At 43.3% G+C, this 8,385-nt stretch overlaps 1 protein-coding gene across 12 annotated transcripts in view; it reads right to left on the reverse strand.

Annotated features, from left to right (window-relative positions):
• FAM13B (family with sequence similarity 13 member B) overlaps positions 1 to 7,380 on the reverse strand; it is a 57,228-nt gene extending 49,848 nt beyond the window's left edge. For 4 of the 12 annotated variants that reach the window (XM_083488037.1, XM_083488045.1, XM_083488035.1 and 1 more), the window contains exon 1: positions 6,982 to 7,380. The gene's annotated coding sequence lies outside the window, so the exon portion shown is untranslated. Of the gene's footprint in view, positions 1 to 5,155; positions 5,235 to 6,981 lie in introns of those variants that run through there. The other 8 variants (XM_083488044.1, XM_083488038.1, XM_083488036.1 and 5 more) reach the window with 4 other exon arrangements.
• Between the last annotated feature and the right edge of the window lie 1,005 nt (positions 7,381 to 8,385).

Below are 8,385 nucleotides of genomic sequence, written 5' to 3' on the forward strand. Positions count from 1 at the left end.
TGCAATGCTTTGTCATTCTTTGTAAGCCTGTTGCACTTCCAGAAAAGTGTAAAAGCACTTGTTCAGAACTCAAGTCACACACATTCATTGAAAGGAGTAATCAACCGATTACTGAAGAAACTGCTAAAGTCGAGTAAACTGTTAAAAAAGAAATCTATTAAAAGCCTAATTCCCCACTCAAATTTACATTATACCAAAAAGCAGCATTAACAGAACAGTATTTTGCAAAATAAGTAAGGAGTGCTTGATGGAAAAAAATAAGGGCTTTTCAGTGAAATACAACATATAAATAAATAGGAGCACAACGTAACCTAAATTGGGCAAACGAGTTTGTAAGGTCCTACTTAAATTTGTAATTACATAATTGCTGAACATATTAACATTGAAGTATTCCAAATGGTTTTATTTCATAGAATGTACATTTTGGGATCTTGATTTCTGACAAGACCAAAGACTTATGCACTAGCTAATGAACAAGCAAGGAATAAATGAGTTAATTTTGCTTTCAAACAAGCTTATTTAACAACATATCAAAGAATAGGGATAATCCCAAAGTTTATCAACTTTATTACAAAAAACTCAACAACATGTACTACAGTTGGGAACTATGATTCTGTTCTGCCCAGGGTTCACTGAACTAGTACCCAGAATGCCACCGAATATATCACAAAGAGGCATACATGAGTATGGAACTAGATTCACTCACTGTGAGACCTCCCCCACCCGGAACAGCCCCTAAACCTGTTCTAGAGGTTCCTCCAATCCTCCAAAGCAGATTTAGGGAACGCACGGGGTGAGGGCTAGGGTCTTACTGTGAGAGCAAACCTAGTTCCCCACGCACAGCAACTTAGTTGAATCCTACAAAGTAGAACTTATTTCTAGGGAGCACAGAAATTCAACTGGAAAGGAGGGAAACTGTTCAGAGTCCTGGTATATATGTAAAAAAAATTGAATGAGAAAAAATTGTTAAAAGCTTTAGTTTTTCGTACTTCCCATAATAACAGAACAAGATTTTCTACCACTTAGAAGGTACGCTTCCCTGTAGAAGTGGAAGAGAACCCTAGAGAGCCAGTTACAGTGTACACCAGAGATTGTCAACCTGGTCCCTACCACCCACTAGTGGCCATTTCAGGATTCTAGGTGGGCGATTGGGGGTTCTATGGCACAAGCTGAATCCTCCTTCCATCAAGCACTGGTGGGCGGTAAAGAAATTTTATCATCAAGAAAGATGCATTAGTGGGCAGTAGGTATAAAAAGGTTGGCTACCCCTGGTGTACACCAACCATACTAAGCTAGATGGAGCAGTGGTCTAAGTATAAGGCTGCTTCCTATATTCCCTATGTAGAATTGCTCGTGAATGACAGTTGCTAAGGTTATTTGTCAGACTCAACCTCTAGTGGAGTTACAAGTTAAATTATTATTAGGCTCCACCACTCATAAATATATCTCTTCTTGCACCAGATGCCCATGATTGCTGCTTCCCTTCTGTTTCCACAAGGCAACAAAAACATTAGAAGCTTCCTATCCAGCTTCAAGATCATTACAGACTTCACTGTACAAGCGTGGCAGGGAAAAGCAGCCCCCAAATTGGCTGCATTTTCTCATTATGAACTGTGCATTTCTCTTATTCTCTACCCAAATGGTGATGCTGAAAGTATTCAGATGTGTGTCATAATACCTCAGAATCACTTCATCAAATTACTGCAGAGCTGTAGCAATAAATACGAAGCTTTAAATTCACATCATATGCATTACCATCATATCACTTCAGTAGTGTGCTTCAGTAGTGTACATATCCACTGTGATTTCTTATCAATGAACATATACATAAATTAGGAATTCTCCAGGATATACAGACAGACATTTCCTCCTCCTAATTACTAGTACTTATCACTATATGATAAGGATTTGCAGTCTTGGGAACTCAAATGAAAGAGTGAACTAACCAAAAACAGAAAGAAAGTTAGGAAGAAAGAGGAACAGGACGAAGCCGTTATAAAACCAACATGCATGTAAAAAATTAATAATGGTAGAGTCTCCAGAGAAATGAGAGGCCAAATGAAATTTCAAGCAACCCAAATGCAACAATGTCACAAAAACCAGAATAGAGGAGATCATAACTGAAAACAATCCCTTCTAAAAGTGAAGATGACAAAGAATACATTCATGCTACATTACTTAAGATCAGAAAAAGAAGCAGATGAATGTCTTGGATTTCATTTGTTGGTTAAAAGAAAGAAAATAAAGAGACAGTATTGATGGACAGTTGAAGAATAGTGTGGATAACCCGGTGGAAAAGAGGACTGCACCTTCAATAGTTGTGTAGAGGAGGAAAGTTCAGCCAGTGTAGCTCATATGCAAACTATGCTGGTTGAAATTCCCTCTTCTACACAACTATTCAAGGTACAAGAGGTCTTATCTACTCTTCCACCTGGGCAGCCTAGCACAATTGCTATGAACTACTAGAACAAGCAAAAAATTAAGTACCGGTAATTCAAAGGGAAAATAGACGTTATTACAAAGCTGAAATTCCTAACCAGACTTGCATCATCTCTGGTTTAAGATGGTTTGAGAAAACAGCACATTAAGTACACTGGAATGTCACTAACGTGTAAAATAATATTATGAAAGTCTAACATTTATATTTCATAGAATTATTAAGTCTTTAGGCCATCATTATAGAATCATAAACTGTAAATTGGAAGTGATGCAGAGGGTCATCTAGTCCAACCTCCTGCAATGCAGGAATCCTGCCCACAGCCATCCCTGGGTGGTAGTTCTCAAATTTCAGCAGCGCCCTGTACAACACCAAAATTTCCCCCTTCCTTTCTACGTAGTATTTGTGGAACCCCCTGCAACACCCCCGAGGCTCTGTGCCTAGTGCAACCGAATCAGTCACACTCCCCTAATCTGCCTCTGGTGGATGGACTCACACCACCAACCAACCTTCAAGTTTGAAGAACTTCAAATAACCTTTTATTGGTAGAAAAACACATGCTATGTTCTCTGTTACCTTAAGCAATTGCTACCCCGCCATCTCTCATCAATCTCTCTCTTTAAACAACTATGCATGCAGGTTTTACGCATTTTTGTCAATTGCAGGCATGAAAACTATGCCTGCCTTGAAATATCATATGAAAAAAGCACAAACTATCTTTCAATACCAACCTTGTATGACTCATGCCTACATTAGCTACAGCAAGCTTTTATAGCACAATCCTACAAATGTCTATTCAGCAGTAATTTCAATGTGGCTTACTCCAAGGTTAAAAGGTATAGGAATGCAACCATCATTGTTCTACCAGTGTATGATGGTCATAAAAGATATTACAGGGGACGCTCGGGTTGCGGACGGGATCCGTGCGGGAAGCACGTTCGAAACCCGCAGCGTTCGCAACCCACAGTGGCACGTCTGTGCACGTGCAGGTTGCAATTCAACGCTTCTGCACATGCGCCAAAACGCAGAAGTAACCCGTTCCAGTACTTCCAGGTTTGGCATGGTGCACAACCCAAAATCATGCACCCCGAAGCATCTGCAACCCGAGGTATGACTGTACTTTAGATACAACAGGACTTCAAAGTATATTTCAATATTAAGCATAGACAATGCGGTTGGTGCTGTGGTCTAAACCAATGAGCCATTTGGGCTTGCCAATTGGAAGGTCAGCAGTTCAAATCTGCATGACAGCGTGAGCTCCCGTTGCTCTGTTCCAGCTTCTGCCAACCTAGCAGTTTGAAAGCACACCAGTGCAAGTAGATAAATACTGCTGCGGCTGGAAGGTAGTGTTTCTATGCACTCCGGCTTCCGTCACGGTGTTCCATTGTGCCAGAAGCGGGGGTTTTTCATGCTGGCCATATGACCTGGAAAGCTGACTGTGGGCAAAGGCCAGGTCCCTCAGTCTCAAGCGAGATGAGCGCCACACTCCATAATTGCCTTTGACTGGACTTAAGCATCCAGGGATTCTTTACCTTTACGATAGATAACTGGATATCAAACATAAATGTATCAAATGATACTGTATTGCACTATGTGTGATAAAGCTTACTAGCTTATTAAGGTTTATCATTACTGTTGAATTTATTCAGGGTTTTGCAAAATACGGTACTGAGATGAATTCTCACCATTATGCAGGTTTAAATCAAAGTGCATATGAAATAAACAAGATGGAAACTTTTCTGCTTTTCAATAATGTTTTGCTGAAGACACCCAGTCTGAAGCACATGCTTCAAATTAGAGGCCATTAACACAAGCATCCATGTAACAGCAAGCCATGAGTAATGTAGAGAAAATATTAAATCTTTTGGCTTTTACAGCCTTTCTTGCACCTCAAATTACAATTTCATGCTGTTATTGTTCCCAGTGGCTTCTATAAAATTCTGATTTCATTTTTAAATAAGGGGCTATAATCAACAAAGTCACTGCACAAAGGGAATAAATTTTGTTCATGCAACTGAACTTTCCCATGTGCCACACCACCACCTGTAAGCCCACCCTGGGAGCTCCCCCATCTCACTTGAGCATATTTGTGGGTCGGGGTACAGAAGCATGTGGGTAAAGGAGAGAGAAAGTTACTGGATTCAACCCTAGATTGTTTTTAATGAAACAATATTGAAACACCACTTTTTATAAACAAAAATTATTATTCACCCCACCCAGAAACAAGTATTTTCTCATTAACTATTAGTATTAATAAAATACTGTGATGTGGTGGTTAGAGTTTAGCTTAAATGAGGAGAACCATGTAAGACACCTTGAGCTCCCTGCAGGAAAGGTGGGATATAAATGCAAAAAATAAAAATGTCAATCTCAGAATCAATTTCCCATGCATTTCTGGGTAGAATTTTGGGCACATAATTAGAGCAGACACAACTGCTGCAGGTTTGTGGTTTTATGCTGGTGGTTTATGTAGGAAACATTTCAAGTGCAGATTCATTCACTCATACATCTTTAAATATGCATCTGGGAACATGCTTGATGTAACTACATGACAAAGTCAGACCAAATGAAGGGGTACCAGAGAATCTACCACAGTTGATGTCAGCATCCTTTTTTTCTTCGTCTATTTTTAGGTCTAGAACTGATAAAACAAAAGTTGGGTGAGGTGGCTGCAGCTGCTGCCACCACCATCTTCTACACTACCCCCAAATGCCCTACCTTACTGATCTTCAACGGGTGGGTCGGGACCCACTACCAGGTCATAGCTTCTCTAAGGTGAGTCGCAGCAGCAGCAGCACTATACAAATATATGGTTAAATAAATTAAGAAATGGGTTCCCACATGCGTGTTTGGGTTTAATTATTGTTAGCTTTATTAAATGTATTACCCATCATTCGACAGCAGGTCCCAGGCTGGGTTAGAACAATTTAAATTTAAAATGTGTCCCATCTAAAAAACTTGAATACAACCACCCTATCCCTAAAGTACACTACATCAGGGTTCAGATGCATTTTGTGGAAATGAAGGTAGTGGCAACTGCTTCAGCCAAGTTGCCTAGCACTTCTTTACTCAAAGGTGGACTAAGGGCCTATCAAGGGAGCTAGAGCTGCATTGCACCCGTTCCCACTACTGATCACCCATCCATCTCTCTGAACCAAGCTTGCTACGGGTGTCCAAACTTTACACAGTTTATGAAGCATAAACTGAAAACTCCAAATATGCTTTCCTTGGTGGTAGAGAAAAGCACAAACAGGTGGGATATTTACACCCGAGATATCAGATGGACATATTTTGCCCACAGAAGGGATTAAAGTACTTTTAAGCTTCCCAACCTAAGGTAACAACAATTTGTCTGCCAAAGAAATAATTCTGCGTTGGGATGCATCCTAGGGGGTAAAGTTTAAGTACTGTGCTAGCCAGCCTGCTGAGACTTACTATCCTTTCATTCAACCTGTCAATGCACTGTCAAACATACCCAATAGTTCTTTGCAGATAAAAAGGTAAGTAAAGGTGGAAAAACTAATATACCCTTATTGGTCTCATTAGGAAACTCCAGATATGCCCTTGTGAAGTTTGAGGTTCCATGAGAGCTTAACTAATTTATCTTTGGATTTGTGCATTGGGAAGTTTTCCAGTAGGTCAGATTGACAAGTGACTCAGGGGCTGGGACACCTTCAACTTGTAGCACATTTCTTCCACTGAATCACACAGGGCTATTTTGTTCTAGAGAACCTTTCTGTGCTGCACCTGCTCTCTGTTTATGACACCTGATCTGAATCACACAGCTTCATCTACACAGCCTGATAAGCAGCACATGGGGGCTTGACGAAATGGAAGCTTTGATCCTTTGAATCCTAGCATTTTACTTCCAGGAGGGAAGTAGCCTCTGTCCTATTTCTGGGGTTGGAGATCTCGGAGAACACATTCAAACGATGCTTAGGATTAGGAACATCACATTCCAAAAGCTGGTGGCTAATTTATTCACGTTACTGACGTCTCCAAATTGCTTTCTGTACCCATTGAGTGTGCAGAGACACACCGTTACCCGAGTCCACTGTAACCAAATAGCCAATCGCCCTTTTTTAAAGAGATGCACCGCCACCCATACGTGCAGTTATGCTTTGACCAAGTTACCACGATTTCATTGCGGGAGGTGTGTGTGAAGAATCATCACTCCCGCTTCCTCAACAGTCTAACCCTCAAGGACGATCGCATCACCCCCTCCAAAAAATGGGGGGGGGATAACCCCCAACTCCTGCTCTTCTGACCCCAAACCATTTCCTGCCCTCGCCAAAGCCGGTCACGTTCAGACCTACAAGACAACCTACCTGCAGATTCCCCCCCCCAAACCCATCGCCTTTTTCCAGCATCTAGGTCTCCCACCCCTTCCAATCCATACGAGACCTCCTCCTTCGCCTGCAGTCCTCCTCCACCCCCAGCAACAAATGCAGTTCCCATCCCCCCCAAAATAAAAATAAAAACCTTCCCGTCTCCCCCCCGTCAGCCACTGCCCTGACGCGCATGCGCGATGGCGGCTCCCTCACCGTTGCCGGGTGACTCTCCCCTCGGCCCTCAGTTTCAGCAGCAGCAGGTTCCTCCGACTCTTTCCGTTCGAGGGCCCGGCTTGGCTGGGCCTGGCTCGGCTCCACAGAGCTGGCTCTCCGGCGGCGGCGGCGGCAGCCGAGGGTAACGAGCGTGAAGCTGCCGTCCCGGTCCCGGCCCCGCCCCTCGAGGCCACACAAATACAGAAGATCTGGCGCGCGGCAGAGGCAGCCTCAGTCTCCGTAGCTGAAGCTTCTCCACTGACGGACTCTTCAACTGTAATGAGCAGAAAGCGGCAGACCAGGAAAGGAAGTGACGCGCGCCTGATTGACAGGGAGCGGCGCGCGGGCATCGCCCCTCCGCTTAGTTCCTACCACTGCTCCCCCCCACCCCACAACCCATCGGCAGGAAGTGACGTAATATAACGAGGGAGGCGCTCATAAAGGAGCTCGCAGGGAGAGGCAGAGGGAGGTAGATGGAAGCCGCGAAGAGGGAGGGAGGTGAGAGAGGGGCGTATAAGCCCTGTGGTTGGCTTTCCCCCACCCGACCCCCTGTCAAATGTTTCCTTTCGGCCTAGCAGGCGGAAATCCAACCACTGTAACTTTCCGCGAGGGGGAAAGTGTCACCTGTTGAATTAACAGAAGTCTTACTGGATCGTGCCCATATTCTCTGCAGCAATTAAATGCAGAAGCTTGCACTTCCCTGTTTAGATATTCACAGCTGTCAACAGGGATTAGATTCCACACATCGGTCTCCCCCCAAAAAAAAAGAAGAAGAAGGGAAATAGGGGATATCATAAAATCCAACTTATGACCACTGTGATTGCAAGTATGAACTAAATCCATGTATTTAAAGCCGTTTGTACTCTACTGTTTTCAGGTAAATGGCTCCCAGTGTGGCTTACACATCAGTTCAAAAAGCAAGATGGCCCCTGTCTTCAGCTCTGCCGTCTGAAAGACATGGCACAAGAGGGGAAAGGGATGGGGAGGGAAGAGGAAAACAAGCACACACCCGTTTTTAAAGTTACAAAACTTGTAAAAGCAACCTGCTGGGATGGAAACAGTTCAGGAAGAGAAGGTCTCTCAGCTGTCAGAGACAATGGAGTGGCCTGGCTGCCCTTGTTTCACTCTACTGCAGCCTGTGGAGTGGTTGCTATTCACCGACAATTGGAGGAAAGCAAAAGGGAGACCCAGAAACTGTCAGGTGATGAATTATACTCTACAGTAACTAACATCTACCAAGTGGCTACCCCTGTGAGGGTAGCACTGTCACATTTTCCAGAAGTGTCAAGCTGTGGGTAGCCCTCGGATTTTTAGGTGGAAATGAGCAAAACCCATAGATCTGCTGAGTTAAACTGGAAGGGCATATTTATTTATTCCTGAGCCTCCATGGGATCTTTCTATCTG

This window comes from Podarcis liolepis, assembly GCF_965112155.1.
Source record: "Podarcis liolepis genome assembly, chromosome: 2".
Taxonomy (NCBI): domain Eukaryota; kingdom Metazoa; phylum Chordata; class Lepidosauria; order Squamata; family Lacertidae; genus Podarcis; species Podarcis liolepis.